A 19,196-nucleotide genomic window follows, 5' to 3' on the forward strand; every position below is an offset into this window, starting at 1 on the left:
TATGCCAAACACAGTAACAAGAAGTCTCACAATGGAGACATTACTTGGGCCCACTCGAGCAAATCAATGAACAATGGGAGGACAGTATTTAATTGGAAATTAGACTGCTTGTTTCCTCTTTAAAATAGTTCATTATTAAGTGTACAGAAAAACAACTGACTTTTGCTATTATTGATCTTATTTAATTTTGGTTGTCCATACCAGGTGGTTCTCAGGACTTACTCCTGGTGGGGCTCAGAACATCCTCGGTGGTGCGGAGGATCAGACCCAGGTTAGCCGCATGCAAGGCAAGAGCCATACCAGCTCTACTATCTCTCCAGCTTCTGTTACTGAATTTTTAATCCTGTAACTTTACTGCATTCATGCGTTACTCCCAAAAGGGTTTTTTTTGCATAGTCTTTAGGGTTTTCTATTATCTTTTGATTTAAATGCAAAACTTTCATTCTCTGAATTACTCAGAGTTAACAAAAAGTCATTTAAAAAAATACCTCTGATGCTGGAGCAGGACCTAAAATATGAGACTACAAACAGGTGAAATCAAAAATGCTCAGCGCACTCTTTCTGGGCCCATCATGACAGCCCTTTAAAAAGGAGGGTCTGGGGCTGGAGCAATAGCACAGTGGGTAGGGCGTTTGCCTTGCACTCAGCTGACCCGAGTTCGATTCCCAGCATCCCATATGGTCCCCCAAGCACTGCCAGGAGTGGTTCCTGAGTGCAGAGCCAGGAGGAACCCCTGAGCATTGGCGGGTGTGACCCAAAAAGCCAAAAAAAATTAAAAAATAATAAGGAGGCTCTGGGGCTGGAGTGATAGTACAGTGGGTAGGGTGTTTGCCTTGCACGCGGCCAACCCAGGTTCAATCCCCAGCATCCCATAAGGTCCCCCAAGCACTGCCAAGAGTGATTCCTGAGTGCATAGGCAGGAGTGACCCCTGTGCACTGCTGGGTGTGATCCAAAAAAGCCCCCCTCCCAAAAAATACTTATGAATAATCACTATCACTATCATCCAGTTGTTCATCCATTTGCTCGAGTGGGCACCAGTAACGTCTCCATTTGTCCCTGCCACGTGCTAGTGTAGCCCGATGGCATATTGGAGGATCTTTCGGGGCCAGGGGAATGAGGACCATCATTATTACTGTTTTTGGCATATCAAGTACGCCACGGGTAGCTTGCCAGGCTCTGCCATGCGGGCAGGATACACTCGGTAGCTTGCCGGGCTCTCCGAGAGGGATGGAGGCTTTTGGGGCAGCCTCTAATCACCTTTACAGGTGTTCCCAGTCAGGCATATATGCGGACAGGATACTCTACATAGCCTGCCGGGTTCTCTGAGAGCGAGAACTAGACAGTAAGAGGTCTTCTGGGAGCTTGGTTTTATTATATTATTTATTTGATGATGATGATGATGATGATGATAATAATAATAAAGGAGGTTCTGCTTCCTAATAATAATAATAATAATAAAGGAGGTTCTGCTTCCTAAAATCACTGTTGCTGGTTTTAAATTTAAATGGTATAAAATTGTGTGCCACATAGTTACATTCATAGTAATGTCCCTAACGTCTGGTCATTTTCACTTTTTTATGTGAAAAGAATCTCATGACTCATAAAGGCAAATATGTACCTTTTCTTAAAAGCAAAAAAAAAACTTGCCTCATGACCTATTCCCCTTTGCCCTTCAGAGCCAGAGTTCCATTTGCTCTTGCTGAAATCATCAACAGAGCCGCTGAGCTTAGGACAGCAGCCTACAGACATCTCAGAGTCACTTTCCTTACGCAGGTAATGAGGAGTAAAATACAGTGACATCAAAGATTCCCTTTTGCCATGAGGAAGTTACTGAAGCATTAAAAAAGAAAGTATATATTCACAAATAAAATACTGGATAGCTACTGAAAGAAATCAATATTTCTAATATTCTTATACCTAACTGCTAGCATGTAATGACAAGGTACAGAGAAAGGATATAAAACCATGTATTAGGGTAACGGTGACAGGGCACTGGCCTGGCATGCAGCAGACCTGGATTCGATCCCAGGCATCCAATTCCAGTCCACCAGGAGTGATCCCTGAGCACTACCAGATGTTAGGAAGTGCATCAAAAAATAAATAAATAAATAAATAAATAAAAGATAAAAAGAAGACCTATACTGCACAAAATCTAAGACGGATATATAATAGCTCACCCACTACTGCATACTTGGCATAGGAAACAGACTTTGTCAGTACTCAGTCAATAGAGGAAAGGCTAGGGGATGAGAGAAATCTCCAAGAGCTGGAGAACTTCGCATGTGGAAGGTCCAGATTCAATTGCCAGTACCACATGGTGCCCTGAGCACTGCAGAAATAACCCCTGCATACCAAAGGGAAGAGAGGGAAGGAGGGAGGAAAGGAGAGAAAACTAGCTCATTTATAAAACAACATGAATTCCATATGAATTAGCTATAAATGAGATCTGAATAAAAAAGCAGAAACTAATAATTGAATGAAATATCACCAATTTTTTATGAGCATGGAGAAAAAAATTACATATTCCGTGGTAATATTATTTATTTAAGTAAATTTGATTTACAGGAGTGTAAATTTTTATATGTTATGGGGGTAAAATGTTATTACATCATAACACCACCAAAGTGCCAAGATGATCCCTCCATCACTGTCTACGTAACACTACCTTCTACTTCCTCTCCTCTTTGATAACCTCATTTTGGGGGAAGGTTGGCTTTGGGGAACTTGTTTTCAATTCGAGGGTCAAATCCAGGACTTCACACATACAAGGCAAGCACTCCTCTGATGAACTGCACGCCCAGCCCAAGGTAACCTCAGCTCTGTGGTGGGGGTGTCAGAATTTGCTTCACTGGCCACTGTCCCGTTACGTTTTTCTTTATATACTACATAGAAGTGAGACTATCCAGTGTTTGTCTTTGCCTTTCTGATTTATTCCTCTAAGCATGATTAAGAACCAACCAGGTTGTATAAGTAGAGTATAAAAAAATATTGGTAGAGGGGCTGGAGAGATAGTACTGTAGTTAAGGTAACTGCCTTGCACGTACCTAATCCAGGCTAACCCTGGCATTCCATTTGGTCCCCGGAGCACCAGCAGGAGTAAGCCCTAAATGCTGCTGAATACGACCAAAAAAAAAAAAAAAAGCACTGTAGCACTGTCCTCCCATTGTTCATCTATCTGCTCGAGCAGGCCCAGTAACATCTCCATTGTGAGACTTGTTGTTACTGTATTTAGCATATCGAATACATCACGGGGAGCTTGCCAGGCTTTGCCGTGAGGGGGAGAGACTCTCGGCAGCTTGCTGGGCTCTCCAAGCGGCATATATTTATATATTTCTCTCTATGATTTATTGCCTACTGTCTGAACCCCATCAAATATGGTGTGGTAATTATGAAAAATGGGTAGGAAGTATCTTATGAGATGCAGTCCGAAAAGGAGCGTGGCGGTGGTTGGGTAGTGGAGGTCAGCTGCTGGAGCTGGGTCCCTTGGGACGGGGAGGGCTCTCACCCACCCCACTCTTGGGCGCCCCGAGTGAAAACAGACAGATACTATCTGTTATTAAGTCGTGCAACATAACTTGCATTTAGCTCTTTGCATCAGTGATTCTGTGTTCTTGAGACAGATGCTGGATCATACAGGAGTTTTATTCTTTATTTTTTGAGAAGTCTCCACACTGTTTTACATAGAGGCTGAACCGGCTTTACATTTCCAGCAAAAGCAGGCACTGTTCTTTTTCCCCACGTCCCCATGAACACTTGTTTTCTGGCATTTTTCAATAGATGTCATTCTCTCTGGTGTGAAGTGACCTGATTATCGTTTGCATCTGCATGTCTCCAGTAGCAGTGATAGAGAGTGTTTTCACGTGTGCCTATGGCCCTCTGGGGATCTTTCCTTCCGAGAGGCAGCTCCTCCGTATTTCCCTTCTATTTGATAAAGCTATTTACTGTAGCTGAGTTCTGTACATTCTTTCTATATCTTGAATATTAGTGCTTTATCAGATGTATGACACGCAAATATTTTCTCCCATTCAATACAGTATCATTTTATTTTAGTAATAATTTCTCCCATTGTGCAGAATTTTTCAGTTTGATCCTACTCTGAGTTAATTTTGTGCACGGTGTGAGTTACAGGTCCACTTTACTGGTACTTAGCCAGTTTTAGAATGGCAATCCCACTTTTTTTTGGGGGGTGGCTCTTATTTTTGGGTCACACCTGGCAGTGCTCTGGGCTTACTACTGACTCTGTACTTGAGGATTGCTCCTGGAGGTGTTCAGGGAATCATAGGAGGTGTCAGGGATAGAACCTGAGTTGGGCACCTGCAAGACGAGCACACCTATAGTATGGCACCCACCATAGTATGGGATAGTATGGCACCCATCATAGTATCTTTTCAGCCCCCTGGAAAGACAATCTTAAATAAGGAGCAAAATCAAAAGCTAAATGGAACGCTGGGTAGATTGAACAAGCCTAACCTTTAAAACTTCTGTATGAAAACATGACACAAAAAAATTAGATAAGCAATGGTCGAGAGCATAACATCTGGTAGGAAAGACTGACATTTTCTGTATGCCAAAACTCATCAAAATTGATGAAAATTATGGAGTCCATGCCCAATTTAATCAGCTAATCAGTGGCTGAATAAATAGCAGTACTCCTACATTTCAAAAAATTGATGAAACTTAATCCTAACAAATTAATGACATATTTACAGGGCCCGACAGATAGTACAGCAGGTAAAGCACTTGCTTTGTATGTGGCAAACTCAGTTCCAATCCTCAGTATCACATAGGGTCCTGAGTCTCCAGAGTTCAGAGCCAGGAGTAAGTCCCAGTGTGACAGGCAAAGCTCAAACCTCACCCATCCCTACAAAAAAAAGGTATATATTTAGAGGAGTGGGGCCATAATATAATGGGTAGTGCACATGTCTTGAACACAGCCAACCCAAGTTTGATTCCCAGCACTCCATATGGTCCCCCACGCCTGCCAGGAGTGATCCGTGAGCACTGAGCCAGGAGTAAGAAAACTATATATATATATATATATATATATATATATATATATGGGCTGGAGCGATAGCACAGCGGGTAGGGCGTTTGCCTTGCACGCAGCCAATATGGCCGACCCGAGTTCAATTCCTCCGCCCCTCTCAGAGAGCCCGGCAAGCTACCGAGAGTATCTCGCCCGCACGGCAGAGCCTGGCAAGCTCCCCGTGACGTATTCGATATGCCAGATACAGTAACAACAAAGTCTCCAATGGAGATGTTACTGGGCCCACTCGAGCAAATCGATGAACAATGGGAGGACAGTGATATATGTGTGTGTGTGTGTGTGTGTGTGTGTGTGTATGTAAAGGTAAAGGTAAAGGCCCTCCCGTTGTTCATCGATTTGCTCGAGTGGGCCCAGTAACGTCTCCATTGGAGACTTTGCTGTTACTGTGTTTGGCATATCGAATACTCTCGGTAGCTTGCCGGGCTCTCCGAGAGGGGCGGAGGAATCGAACTCGGGTCGGCCATGTTGGCCGTTTGTAAGGTGAACGCCTGTATGTATATATGTGTGCATATGTATGTATATATGTATATATCCATATATATGTATATATGCATACATGTATATATATAGCACTGTAGCACTGTCCTCCCATGTTCATCAATTTGCTCGAGTGGGCCCAGTAACGTCTCCATTGTGTTTGGCATATTGAATACATCACAGGTAGCTTGCCAGGCTCTGCCGTACGGGCGAGATACTCTTGGTAGCTTGCCAGGCTCTCCGAGATATCACAAATCACACAAATCACAAATCATCCTGTTATTCGTCGATTGCCTCAAGCAGGCCCCAGTAACGTCTCCTTCATCCTAGCCCTGAGATTATATTTAAGGCTCTTTAGGAGAATGAGACCCATCATTGTTACTGGTATTTGGCATATTGGGTAAGTCACGGGGAGTTTGCCAGACTCTGCCATGTGGGCAGGCTACATTTGGTAGCCTGCCAGTTTGTCCAAAGTAGGAATGAGATAATAAGCCGTCATAATAAGATGTCACGTGGCCGCATGTGCGGCCGTGCAGTTCCGTAAGCTGGTTTTTATAGTCTCTGAGTCTTGGCCGCTGATGGGATTACACAGCGACAGGGGGCCAGTTGGTGGGTGGGATATATATATATATATATACACATACATATATATAATTTCTAGAAATCAAGAATTCTGTAATTTTCAGATTACAGAAATAAATGCCACAGATATCACTTTTGGGATTTCTTAGATGCACCACGTCCATGCTAACCAATGAATGAAAACGGTAATAAAGGCATAGATGCCACTTTGATCCACCAACTTACAAAAATGAACACTGGCAAAGTGTCAAATAGAAAAGTCAACAGTGCATTGCTCTGAGCTGACTCCGCTGGAGACTCCTGCCAGGAGCCTGTCTGTCCCCGGCCCAGACCTGACCCAGCACCCAGTTACTGCGCTTCTGCATTTCTCCAGATTCAGCACCACAGACCCTCCTGCCTGTGCAGTGTCTCCACGTGAGCATCTGCATTCCTTACATCAGCTCTTCTTGTCACTAGGGGATTTCCAAAATCAATGCTAAGAACTTTCCTGCCACAGAAGAAATTACCTAGTGTCTGGCTCTGAAACCCGGACATTATAGAGTAGTCAGAGAACTGCTATTCTTCCAAAAGTCTCCGGGAGTCTCAGAATTCAGGTCACCATTTTCTTGCTTGTCAGATGGAACCTTTTCTTTAACGTTCTACACTCACTACCAAGTCAGAGATGGGCTCCAAGGATCTCGTCCGCTTCTCCCTACTCTTTCCTCAGAGCGCCCGCCCCTACATATCCCTATTAACCAGCGACCCAATACAGGAGCCAGAGGTCAAGCAGAGGTCTTCCCAAAGCCATACTCACTGCTTTGTGTCCCGTACTTCCTGGGGTTCACACAGAGCACGAGGCATGAAGCACTAGAAAACATAAGATCTGACAGGCCCATCTACTCTAAATCTTCAACTTGTGGAGTGTGATGGTCAGAAAGACAGAGTGCTTCCCTCCAGCACAGGAGTGGCCAGTCAGTACCCACAACTCAGAGTTCTCACAGGAAAGCCTGTAATGCTGCAGAAACAGGATTCATCTCGCACATCTTTTTCTTCCAACTAGCGCTTACCTTGCATTTGGGTAACTGAATCAATAAAACCGTTGTCAAATATTTCTTACCGAAAAAAAATCCTCCATTCCATTTTCTATCTTGCCACCTTTTGTTCCTTTTCTCAGCTCTGATTTCCCTTGTCTTCTCTCTTACAGTTTCACCTTTGCACATTCTATGACGCTGTTTCGATCATTTCCTTTCCAGTCATTTCTTCTGACACATCTCCCATTTCTTCTGACACCTGATCTGACTCTGAATCTTTGACCTTGGGGCCAAATCCCCCCCGTACCTCACAATTCTCAACACCAACTTAGTGCCACAGGCTCCTGTCCCGGCCATCCATTAGCTCATCTACGCATGAACTGGGTAGGATCTGTGAAAGGATTTTCGATGGAAACTAGACTAGTGAGTGATCGGAAGAAACTGAAAGAAGCAGTCAAGTCAAGCTTCACTTATAGAGAAGACAAGGAAAGATGACTCTTCCAACAAAATTATTATGCATCGCGACCCTTTGTCAGCCTTGGGGACAAAGCTGTCGTCCAAGCAGTCCTTCCACTGGATGACAGCTAAGCCATCGTGGCCAATACCCATGACCTGCTTATGTGTGGAGCAGCCAGTTCAGGGCATGGATCTAACCCCATGAGAATGGCCCATGCATCAGAAAGAGTAACCATCACAGCAGCCTGACAAGGGAGAGTTCTAACAGGTGACGATGCATAAATTACCAGGAGTTCAGGAATCAAACAGTGAAGCTTTTGACTGGTTACTAGCAGAGGTGGTGCCCAACTAGAGACGTAGGGGCATGAACACTTCGAGCACTAATTGTGAAAGAGGTAAAGAATTCTCTCCTGCAAACTGGAAAGAGGTCAGAACGAAAGAGTGAACCACCTGTGTTCACCACAGTGCCGACAACGAGGTAAGTCATAAACTGGCACTTGCTCTCCCGTGTAATTGAGTAACTGCTCTTTCTGGAACAAATTCCTCAGGGTCACATTCTGTGTAAATACAGTCGTGTCTGCCCAGTGAGCCCAGTAAGGGATAAACACAGCCTGAGGAGGGGAATTCCGTGATTTTTTTAATTTTGGTTTCTGTTTGTTAGCTTGCTTGCTTCTACTTCAATGAGGTAAGAAATGATCAAAATGGACTCACCTGGACATGAAATCCCTTGACCATCAATAATTTGCTTGCAAATCCCACAAACTTTGGATTTTTTAAAAGTCTTATTCTTAAAGCTGTGCACACTTGAAGTAAATTCTTCTGACTGAAAAACATAAAATAAAAAAAATCATTAGCACTTTAATTCAGTAGTTGTTTCTCCCTTTTCTCTTTCAAGAGATAAGAAACCAAGCAGAGTTGTGAAGACCTACAATAGGAAGTAGGTCACACAAACCTAGGAGAAGCCAGGTGCACTGGGATTGCAGAAGAGTTCAGGGCACCCTTCTGGTGTTCTCCATGCCACAGCCTACACGGGAGCTGAGACAGGCCCAGGGTCACATGGCCAGGGTGGCAGCAGCAGAAGCCTCACAGGATGATGGATTCATTCCAGATTGGAAACCAATAGGCACCACTTCTGTCCATGACCAAAGTACCCCCACCACTCCCAGGAGCCTAGTGCTTTTCCTCTGAACGAAATGACTAAGTGAACAGAATTACTGTAATTCTGATGCTCCTGGCTCCTCAGTCCCCTGAGCCATGAGTACTCTGAACAGAGGGGTAGTTCACTGTAGACCCCAGGATAAGATGTATGGTCCTTAAGTCTGGAATAGCATCAAATTATACACATTAGGCCAGAGCGATAGCACAGCGGTAGGGCGTTTGCCTTGCACGCAGCCAACATGGCCAACCCGAGTTCGATTCCTCCGCCCCTCTCGGAGACCCCGGCAAGCTACCGAGAGTATCTCGCCCGCACGGCAGAGCCTGGCAAGCTCCCCGTGACGTATTCGATATGCCAAACACAGTAACAACAAAGTCTCCAATGGAGACGTTACTGGGCCCGCTCAAGCAAATCGATGATCAACGGGAGGGCCTTTACTTTACGTTCCTATACACATTATAACTCGGAAATGAGCCATTCATCTACCCGACTAATGTTTGTAGAGTTAAGACTCAATCATATGTGACAATCTTGTAAAATTTCAGATTGCCTTAGAAAGGAAATAAATATCCCATCAATATACCTATTTGCAAATATGTGACAGTGAATAACAGATTTCTATAACATACCCATATAGATTCAGTGAGCCCATAACATACCAACAAAAGAGTTAAATTCAGAAGGTGAAATGTTACCAAGAATGTGAAACAAATGGTAAAACTGTCACTGTATCATTGTCATCCCATCATGGATTGAGCGGGCACCAGTAATGTCTCCATTCATCCCAGCCCTGAGATTTTAGCAGCCTCTCCTTACTCTTCCTTCCCAACGGTGTTGTATTGAACGCTCTTTCAGAGTTATAGAAATGAGACCCATTATTGTCACTGTTTTTGGCATATCAAATATGCCATGGGGAGCTTGCCAGGCTCTACCAGGAAATGGTAAAACTACACTGAAAAATGGTTTGACAATTTCTTATATTTTGTCTATGACCAAACATATATATGAAATACATGCATACACATGCACATAAAATCAGCATTTACATCCCTAAAGATAAAGTCCACGAAGGACTTGTATAACGATAGTCACAACCACCTCATGCAGAGCATTCCAAACAGGAAAGAACCCTCCATCAGAAGACCGAGTGACCGACCCATGGCATTCATACAATGGAATACTGTTAAGGGGTACAGAGAGCGAGCTACTGGTAATGATAAGGGTGAACATCAAACGCATCGTCACGCTGAGCGAAGAAGTCAGACTCCAGAGCACACAGTGAATGATTTCCTTCACAGCACAGGGCTGAGTGAGCTGACAGCTCTGTGTTTCAGGGTAAATAAGAGTTACCTCTCGAGACTAACTGGCTGGCTGAAAGGGCATGAGAAAACTTTCTGGGATGAAGGCAATTTGCTGAATGGAGTTACCCAGGAGGTATACCTATTTAAAATCATTAATCTGTGTGCTTCATATTTTACATTTTTCTGTCCGAAGGCCTATATTAAAGACAAGACATATCTAGTAATAATGAAATAACCATGGAAAGATATTGGTAATATAGCACTTAAAATAAATAAAACAATGTTAAACTATGGAATAGACTTTTATCTTTAGGAACTTCCACTTCTGAACAAGATGGAGGGAAAAGAATTATCTTCATATCTGAAATCTAAAAAACACATAAAATGTATGAAACATTTTTTAAAACATTATATATTAAAAATGAAGAATAATGATATCAAAGCAGCGGGGGGAGGGGGATAAGAATACCTCTATGATTCCTTACTTCTAATTTTTTCCATATTCCTTATTTTTTCTAAAAACCTCAAAGAGAAAGAGAATAAGACTTCTTCAGCTAGATAAACATCCATGTAAATTTTACAGCAAAATCTTACATGCTTAATAAAACTAACTACTTTCTTGTTAACTTCAGCAACAGGACAAGGATATATCTAAAACAACATTTCTGCTTAACATTGTCATTTTAATAAGAAAATAGCATAAAAAGCATCCAATTGGGAAAGGAGGAAGTAAAACTGACTTGTTAGTAATGACATGATTTTCTATGTGGATAAGTGTAATATAAATAGTTTACATACATCTATTTTATATGCAAAAGATAAAATAGAAGAACGATATCAAAAATACAATCCCATCCACAACTTGGCCTCCGAACATCAAGTACCTAGGAATCTTCTTAACTAAAGAGGTGAAACTGCTCGTGGGGAGGTCGAATGGTCCAGCCTCTTTGGGAAACAATATGGACCATCCTCAAAAAAATAGCAATTGAGATTCCATATGACCCAGCAATTTCGCTCCTTGGAATATATCTCAAGGGCACAAAAACACAATGCAGGAAAGACATCTGCGCTACTATGATCATGCAGCACTATTCACAATAGCCATATTCTGGAAATAACCCAAGCGCCCCAGAACAGATGACTGGGTTAAGAAGCTGTAATACATATGCACAATGGAATCCTACAGTTACTAGAAAAGATGAAATCGTGAAATCTGCTCCTATGTGGATGGGCCTGAAGAGTATCATGCTAAGTGAAATGAGTCAGAGGAAGGGCACAGAATGATCTAACTTATTTGCAAGAAATAAAGAAACACAATAGGAGATTAATGTTCAAAGACAATAGAAATGAAGGGCTAGAGAATTGGTCGTTAGTAAGAAACATGCCATAGCGGGGTAAGGGGCTTAGGATAGGACCACTGTGACAATGATGGGGAAAGTGGTCACTCTTGTCAAGAACTGGTACCAAACGAAGGCATGCATGATTCCCTTTCAGCAAAACACAAAACCTAAAAGGAAAAAGTGCCTGCCATAGAGGCAGACTCTGAAGGCGGAAGCAAACTGGAGACATGGAAGTAGACACGGGGAAGGAAATCATGCTTGAACACTGTATGCCTGAAATTCAATCATAAATAACTTTAATTTTGTTTAGTTTGGTTTTGGGGCCACACCCAGTGATAACTCAGGGGTAACTCCTGGCTCTGCACTCAGGAATTACTCCTAGGGGTGCTTTGGGGACCATAAGGGATGACAAGGATAGAACCTGGGTGGGCCAACTGCAAGGCAAATGCCCTCTCTGCTGTACTATCAACCCAACATAATGAATAACTTTGTAATTCACACTGACCCAATAAATTTCAAAAGACTATTTTGAATGCACCTAGAATAAATAAGCTTTGCGAAGTGGGCACAAGATCAATATGAAAACTTCATTTTTACATAAGCATTTACAAGTTAAAATCCTATAGGATTGCCATTTACAATAGCACACAAAATGCTATGTTAAAAAAAAAATCTAGCAAGACCTAAAAACATTGTGTGAAGAGATTAAGATCTAATAGAGAGAGAGATCATGTCCATGTATTGGTAGATTTAATATAATTAAGATGCAATTCTTCCCTATACAATCTCAACAATATCTTTTTTTAATTTGCGGGCTTTTTTTTAATTTGCAAAATTTAGATATTTAGGATTACCAAAACAACTGGCAATGTCTGCATATGCTTAACTGTGAAATTTAATACTTGTTCATTATATACGCCTTTAGTGTAAAGACACCAAACTAGTTGCAACCAGATCCTTTTAACAAGCACAGGGTTTTGAAAATACACATTAAGCTCTAATTTTCAACAAAGCAAATTTTTCCCTGAGATCTATCAAAGACAGCATATATGTATGCTCCTTATTCCCTCACCTACAATAGCTATAAAGAATCAGTCATGGCTTTCATCCCCAGGCAGCCTTTACAAGTCTCTCCAGAAGGAACTACTGATAGGCAGGAATTAGCAGACCTGATTCTGAAAAAGAACCTGTTATGACATTCCCACTTTGAAAGCTTTACACAAACTAATCGTTCTGGGATGCTAGCAACTTGTAGTTTTCTATTAAAATGATCATGTCCTTCCTGCCCATTTCAAGTGCCTCAGCAGACCTACAATTGTCTTGTCTCTTAGTCACATGTCTCCTGTCAATCAGATGAAGAAAGCATTCTGCAGTGGATCAAAGCCCACCAACCTGAAGGAGCTCTGTATGTGCTATTGAGAAAATCAGTCACTCTCCAAAGAAATTTAAAACAATAAAACAAAAACTTTACCCCTCCAGCCTATTAAAGGAGCTATTACATGGAACAGGAGAGAACCCACAGTGGGTAAGGTGGGTCCAGTGGGTAAGGTTGCCTTTCTTGCAGCCAACCTGGGTTCAATCCCCAGCATATGGGAGTAGGGTCCCTCAAGCATTGCCTGGAATGATTCCTGAGTGCAGGGGCAAGCCCTGAGGAGTGCCAGCTGTCGCCCCAAAACAAAGCAAACCAAAAAAGGAGCTATTATAAATCAACCAATGTTCTACCACATACCAGCTGCAAACACTGGTAATCTATGAGAATCATTTGAGCAGAATTTTTAAAACAGTTCTATCCAAAACGTATTGAATCAGATTATCTGGAGGTGGAGCCAGACATTTTTTTCTCAAAGTACCCCCAATGACTTGAATATGCAGCTGGGCCACCACTACATAATAAATGATTTTATATGCATGAAAGGCACTGTTGTTATATGCTTTATTCATTCATTCGTGTTTGGTATTTTGCAGAGCAACTGCACGTATTTTGATAGTGGGGATTCTATATTCAATGCCTGCAAAAAGAGGAGTGTGCGACTACAGTGAAGCTCACAATATTAGCAGGGTCCTCCACACCACAAGCAGGACCACTCCATCAAAAAATGAGGAGGGGGCTGGAGCAATAGCACAGCAGGTAGGGCATTTGCCTTGCACACGGCCGACCTGAGTTCGATTCCCAGCATCCCATATGGTCCCCCAAGCACCTCCAGGAGTGATTCCTGAGTGCAAAACCAGGAGTAACCCCTGAGCATCGCCGGGTGTGACTCAAAAAGAAAAAAAATGGGGGGGGGGAGAAAAAATGAATAGACGTTTCCTCAAAAAAAGAAATACAAATGGCCAATAGGCACATGAAAAAATGCTCCACGTCGCTAGCCATCAGGAAGATGCAAATCAAAACAACAATGAGATATCTTCTTTGAGAAAGTTTCTGTTCATTTTGTCACTCCATTTTTGATGGGATGGGGGAATGGGGGATGGGAGGGATACTGGGATTAGTGGTGGTGGAGAATGGGCACTGGTGGAGGGATGGGTACTCGATCATTGTATAACTGAAACCCAAGCACAACAATTTGTAAGTCTACAACCGTACCTCATGGTGTTTCACTAATAAAACTTTAAAAAAAAATGAGATATCTCACACCAGAGACTGGCACACATTCAAAAGAACAAAAGCAAGCAGTGCTGGTGTGGATGTGGGGAAAAAGGGACACTCTTTCACTGTTGATGGGAATGACCACTAGTCCAGCCTTTCTGGAAAACAATATGGACATTTCTTCAACAGCTAGAAATTGAACTTCCATAGACCCCCCACAATACCACTTCTAGGAATATACCCCGAGGATGCAAAAAAGCACAGTGGAAATGACATCTGTACCTATATGTTCATTGCAGCACTCTTCACAATAGCTAAAATCTGGAAACAACCCAAGTGCCCTACAACAGATGACTGGTTAAAGAAACTTTGGTACATCTACACAATGGAATACTATGCAGCTGTCAGGAGAGATGAAGTTATAAACTTTGCGCATAAATGGATAGACATGGAGAGTATCATGCTAAGTGAAATGAGTCAGAGAGGGACAGACATAGAAGGACTGCATTCATTTGTGGAGTATAAAACAACAAAACATGAGGCTGACATCTAAGGATAGTAGATACATGGGACAGGAAGATTGCTCCATAGCTGGAAGCCTGCCTCATGAGCAAAGGGTAGAAGGCAGCTGGAACAGAGAAGAGATCACGAAGAAAATGATGGCTTGAGGAACCGGTCGGGATGGGAGATGTGTGCAGAAAGTAGATAAAGGACCAAACCTCTCAGTGTCTGTATTGCAAACCATAATACCCAAAAGTAGAGAGTATGGGGAATATTGTCTGCCATGGAGGTAGGGGGAGGGTTTGAAAGGGTGGGGTGGTATACGGGGGATATTGGTGGTGGGGAATGTGCACTGGTGGAGGAATGGGTGTTTGATCATTGTGAGATTGTAACCCAAACATGAAAGCTTGTAACTATCTCACAGTGATTCAATAAAATTTAAAAAAAAAATCAGGACCACCACTGTTCCAAACAGGGTCACACAGTGAGCAGATCCGGAGTAAGCGTTCAGATCCAGTCTCTGCCCACTTCAGACTTTCAGACTTTTAGACAGAGGATTGTGTGTGTGCCTGACACACACAATCCTCTGCCTAACCCCCAGCTGACAGAGACCTCGCTCACCCTCTTTTGTAGTTATTTGTCTATAAGCTTTCTCTCCCATGTTCGACTGCAATTTTCCACAGGGAAAGACATAAGCGTCTTTCCCTGGGGCCCTCGGCATCCCTGCAAAGCGCCTGGAGTAGAGCAAACAGTGAACTCTCAATATCTGAACAAACGGCTGCGATCTGTGAATCCAGGGTACTGGGGCCTGGTATCTCTTACAAATATCTCGATTCCAGCCAGGAGAAAGAGGCGCTGTGTTCTGTGTTTTGTCTTGCCCGTAGCCACAGCTAGACTGGCGGGAGGAAAGAGCAGAGGGGTGGTGGAGAGGTTGCTGCAGTCCAGAGGAATTCATTTCAGATAGTGTAATAACATCTGCTCGCACTGCATCTGTACATAACGTCTCCACTGTGAACTGAGGCAGGATTAGCCCGCCTTCCTTTCCACCTGGGTCTGCGCTTTCAGTTCTCCCTGAGAGGTGGCCCAGGCGTGGGGGAGGGGAGCCGAGCTGCTGCAGTGTTCCTCGGGCTCAGCCAGGAATCTAAATTGCATTTAATTGTTAGCAGCAGAGAACAGAGCTGCTGGTTCCACAAGGACTCCCTGAGGGGTGCACGGTCATTAGCACCGGTCTTGACTGTGAGGGTTCTTTCAGAGAGAAAGAAAAAATCTATGAGCAAGGAAGGGCTCCCCAAGAGAGCCAAAGGGCAGCCTTGGGCTCAGCTCTGTGGAAATGCAACTGCACAGACCTCTCTGTTAGTTCTCTAGGCTGTTTGCTGCAGTAGCAAAAACACTTGCCCACACAAAGGCAGCAGCTACATCAGCACAATCCAGGCTCTGTGCTCCTCTGGGGGAGAAAATCCAGGCAAGTGTATACTACCCACCAGAGGGAACCTTCAGCAGCCTTTGAAGAGGCAGTCTGAGCAAACAAACGAGCCTTTGGAGTTAAATAGCCCCATTCCCCTGTGATACCACAAGATTCTCCTGCCCAAAACAAGCCCAGTCGTGAGGCCATCCCTGACACAACAGTTCAGAGCTTTCCAGAAACCACGTTAGGCTGTGAGACTAAATAGCAGAACACACTGCAACTCAAAATGAGTAAAGCAGCTAATATTTCTCTCTCCTCAGACCTGAAAAATATCCCCAGAAAGGAACGGGATAAATGCCTGATGATTAGACTCAAATAAAGGGAAACAACCTAACCTCTAGATTCTGCTGAGTTTCATTCAAACTCGGAAAGGCACTCCCAGGGGCACAGTCTGTACTGTGACCTGTGAACTTGTGCTGTTCACATCCTGGGTGAGGATGTCAGCACATCCTCACCCTGCACACCTTCTCACAGCACACCCTCCCACAGCAAACCCTCACATAGCACACCCTCTCACAGCAACCCTCTCACAGCATACCCTCTCATAGTAGTCCTCTCACAGCAACCCTCTCACAACACACCCTCTCACAACACACCTCACAGAAACCCTCTCACAGCATACCCTCTCATAGTAGTCCTCTCACAGCAACCCTCTCACAACACACCCTCTCACAACACACCTTCTCACAGAAACTCTCTCACAGCATACCCGCACAGCTCACCCTCTCACAGTAGCCCTCTCAACAGCAACCCTTTCACAGCAACACTCTCACAACACACCCTCTCAGAGCAACCCTCTCACAGCACACCCTCTCACAGCACACCCTCTCCTCACAGCACACCCTCACACAGCACACCCTCTCATAGCACACCCTCTCCTCACAGCACACCCTCTCACAACACACCCTCACCCAGCATCCCTCTCACAGCACCCCTCTCACAGCACCCCTCTCACAGCAACCCTCTCACAACACACCCTCTCACAGTAGCCCTCTCACGAACCTCTCACAGCAACCCTCTCACAGCAACCTTCACCCAGCACGCCCTCTCACAGCACACCCTCACACAGCAACCCTCTCACAACATGCCCTCTCACAGCACAACACGCCCTCTCACAGCACACCTTCACCCAGAACACCCTCTCACAACACAACACACCCTCGCGCAGCATGGCTTCGCCCAACATGCCCTCTCACAGCACCCGCTAACTCTGTTCCTATGAATGAAGTGAATTTCTCAGCAAGCCTGTGGAAGGACAATGTGCTCCTTCCATGCGGGAAACATGCCCAGCTCATGCAGGAGATAGCTCCACTAGAAGCCAAGCCTGAGCCATGGCCTCCCCTTGGCCCCCCCCCCCCCACTTGCCCCTACCCTCCACAGCGAGCACACATGGTGCAAAGAGCAGGCACTAGGATCCTCACGCAAACAGTGCACAAATAGTGCCCGAGATAGAGCGGTGGGCAGGGCACTAGCCTGGCATAGGCCAAGCCGGGCTTCCCACTGGGTCCCCCAAGCACCTCTGGGTCTGGCACAAAACAAAAATAAACTGCCCGAAACAAAGAACGCGCACATCCAGACGCAAGGGCCTGTGTGAACAAGAGCGAGCGCAGGGACCCTGGGGCACGAGCAGGGAGCACACACACGTGTAGGGAGCACGAGCATGGGGCACACACATGTAGGGAGCAAGGAGCCCACACATGTGTAGGGAGCACAAGCACAGGGCACACACGTGTCGGGAGCAGGGAGCACACATGTGTAGGGAGCACTAGCGAGCTCAGACCCGGGCGCCCCTGCACACAGACACCCTGTGCTGCCCTAGCACCCACCCTGGGCTCGGAATCCAGCACCCACTTACCTGTGGGCGGTGGCGGTGTGCAGAAGCCCCAAGCGTGCACCCTCCAGGCGGCCGCATGGCCACCGGCAGCAAGGGCAGAGACGTGGGCGCAGCCTCCTCTGCCTGACCCTGGGCAAGGATGCCCAGGCCCTTGCGTCCACCCGGGAGGACCAAAGGACGTGCACTCTGCCCTCAGAAGTCCATGCAAGAACAAAAGCCAAGCAGCAGCCCAGGGCACCCCTGGTCCCCCCATCTGACATGCATTAGCCCTTCCTCCCCGCCCCATACCACAGGGAAGCGGAGAAACGCCTCCTTGGGCAGGGGGAGGGGTGCAGGGGGATGGGGGCAGACCTCCTGCCGCCTTCAGCCAACTGGCTTACCCAGACCTGTGGCTGAGACTGCTGCAAAATACAGACAGAGGCTGGAAATCAAAAGCAGCCAGACTGGCCAATACCCCAGGTATCTACCTGGCCTGGCGCAGATGGGTTCCACAGGAAAGAACAGTGAAAGCTCTCCTTCCATTTGCCTCTAAAACAGAGGGAGATGGGGATGAAGAGGTTCCAAGACAAATTGTAGCTGAGAACCTTTCACACCTGCCAGTGAGGACCTGCATACCCATTTCCCTCAGGGGCGTCCTGTTCCCTGCACAGGACATCACATACTGTTTTGGAGTCCCGGTTCCCTCCAAGAGTCTGCAATTCTAGGAGGAACCGGGAAGCCTCCGTGTAGGAGGTGAAACTGACCAACCTAGGGGAAGCCTGCCGTGTAGGAGGTGAAACTGACCAACCTAGGGGAAGCCTCCCTGTAGGAGGTGAAACTGACCAACCTAGGGGAAGCCTGGGGTAGGAGGTGAAACTGACCAACCTAGGGGAAGCCTGGGGTAGGAGGTGAAACTGACCAACCTAGGGGAAGCCTGCGAGTAGGAGGTGAAACTGACCAACCTAGGGGAAGCCTGCCGTGTAGGAGGTGAAACTGACCAACCTAGGGGAAGCCTGCGTGTAGGAGGTGAAACTGACCAACCTAGGGGAAGCCTGCCGTGTAGGAGGTGAAACTGACCAACCTAGGGGAAGCCTGCGTGTAGGAGGTGAAACTGACCAACTTGGGGAAGCCAAACAAGAAGAAAAAGCTCCAGGCAGGAGAGGCGAAGGGTCACAGGATGCTGATAGCTGGGGCTTGCAGAGAGGGAAGTCTGAAGAACCCTTTGCCCCTGCTGCCAAAGGCACAAACCTGAGTGGCCGCAGCTACCCTCTCGGGGCAGCAGCCTGACCTTCTCCACCAGGAGGCATACTTGCCGCTCTAACTAGAGACAGGAAGGAAAGGCAGCCTTGATCATGTTGGGCTAGGCACCTCTTCCTTCTGTGGGGTGCTACAAAGGGAACCCCTAAAGGGAACTGAGAGTATCAGGAGCCTCCACCGTTGGGCTGGCTCATTGAGCACTC

At 45.4% G+C, this 19,196-nt stretch overlaps 1 protein-coding gene across 1 annotated transcript in view; it reads right to left on the reverse strand.

Annotated features, from left to right (window-relative positions):
• LOC130015911 (tensin-3-like) overlaps positions 1-19,196 on the reverse strand; it is a 264,718-nt gene that overhangs the window by 206,799 nt on the left and 38,723 nt on the right. Inside the window, exon 2 of the mRNA XM_056106653.1 lies at positions 8,285-8,396. The gene's annotated coding sequence lies outside the window, so the exon portion shown is untranslated. The remainder of the gene's footprint in view (positions 1-8,284; positions 8,397-19,196) is intronic.

Source organism: Sorex fumeus, unplaced genomic scaffold (genome assembly GCF_029834395.1).
Source record: "Sorex fumeus unplaced genomic scaffold, SorFum_2.1 ptg000141l, whole genome shotgun sequence".
In the NCBI taxonomy this organism is placed as follows: Eukaryota; Metazoa; Chordata; class Mammalia; order Eulipotyphla; family Soricidae; genus Sorex; species Sorex fumeus.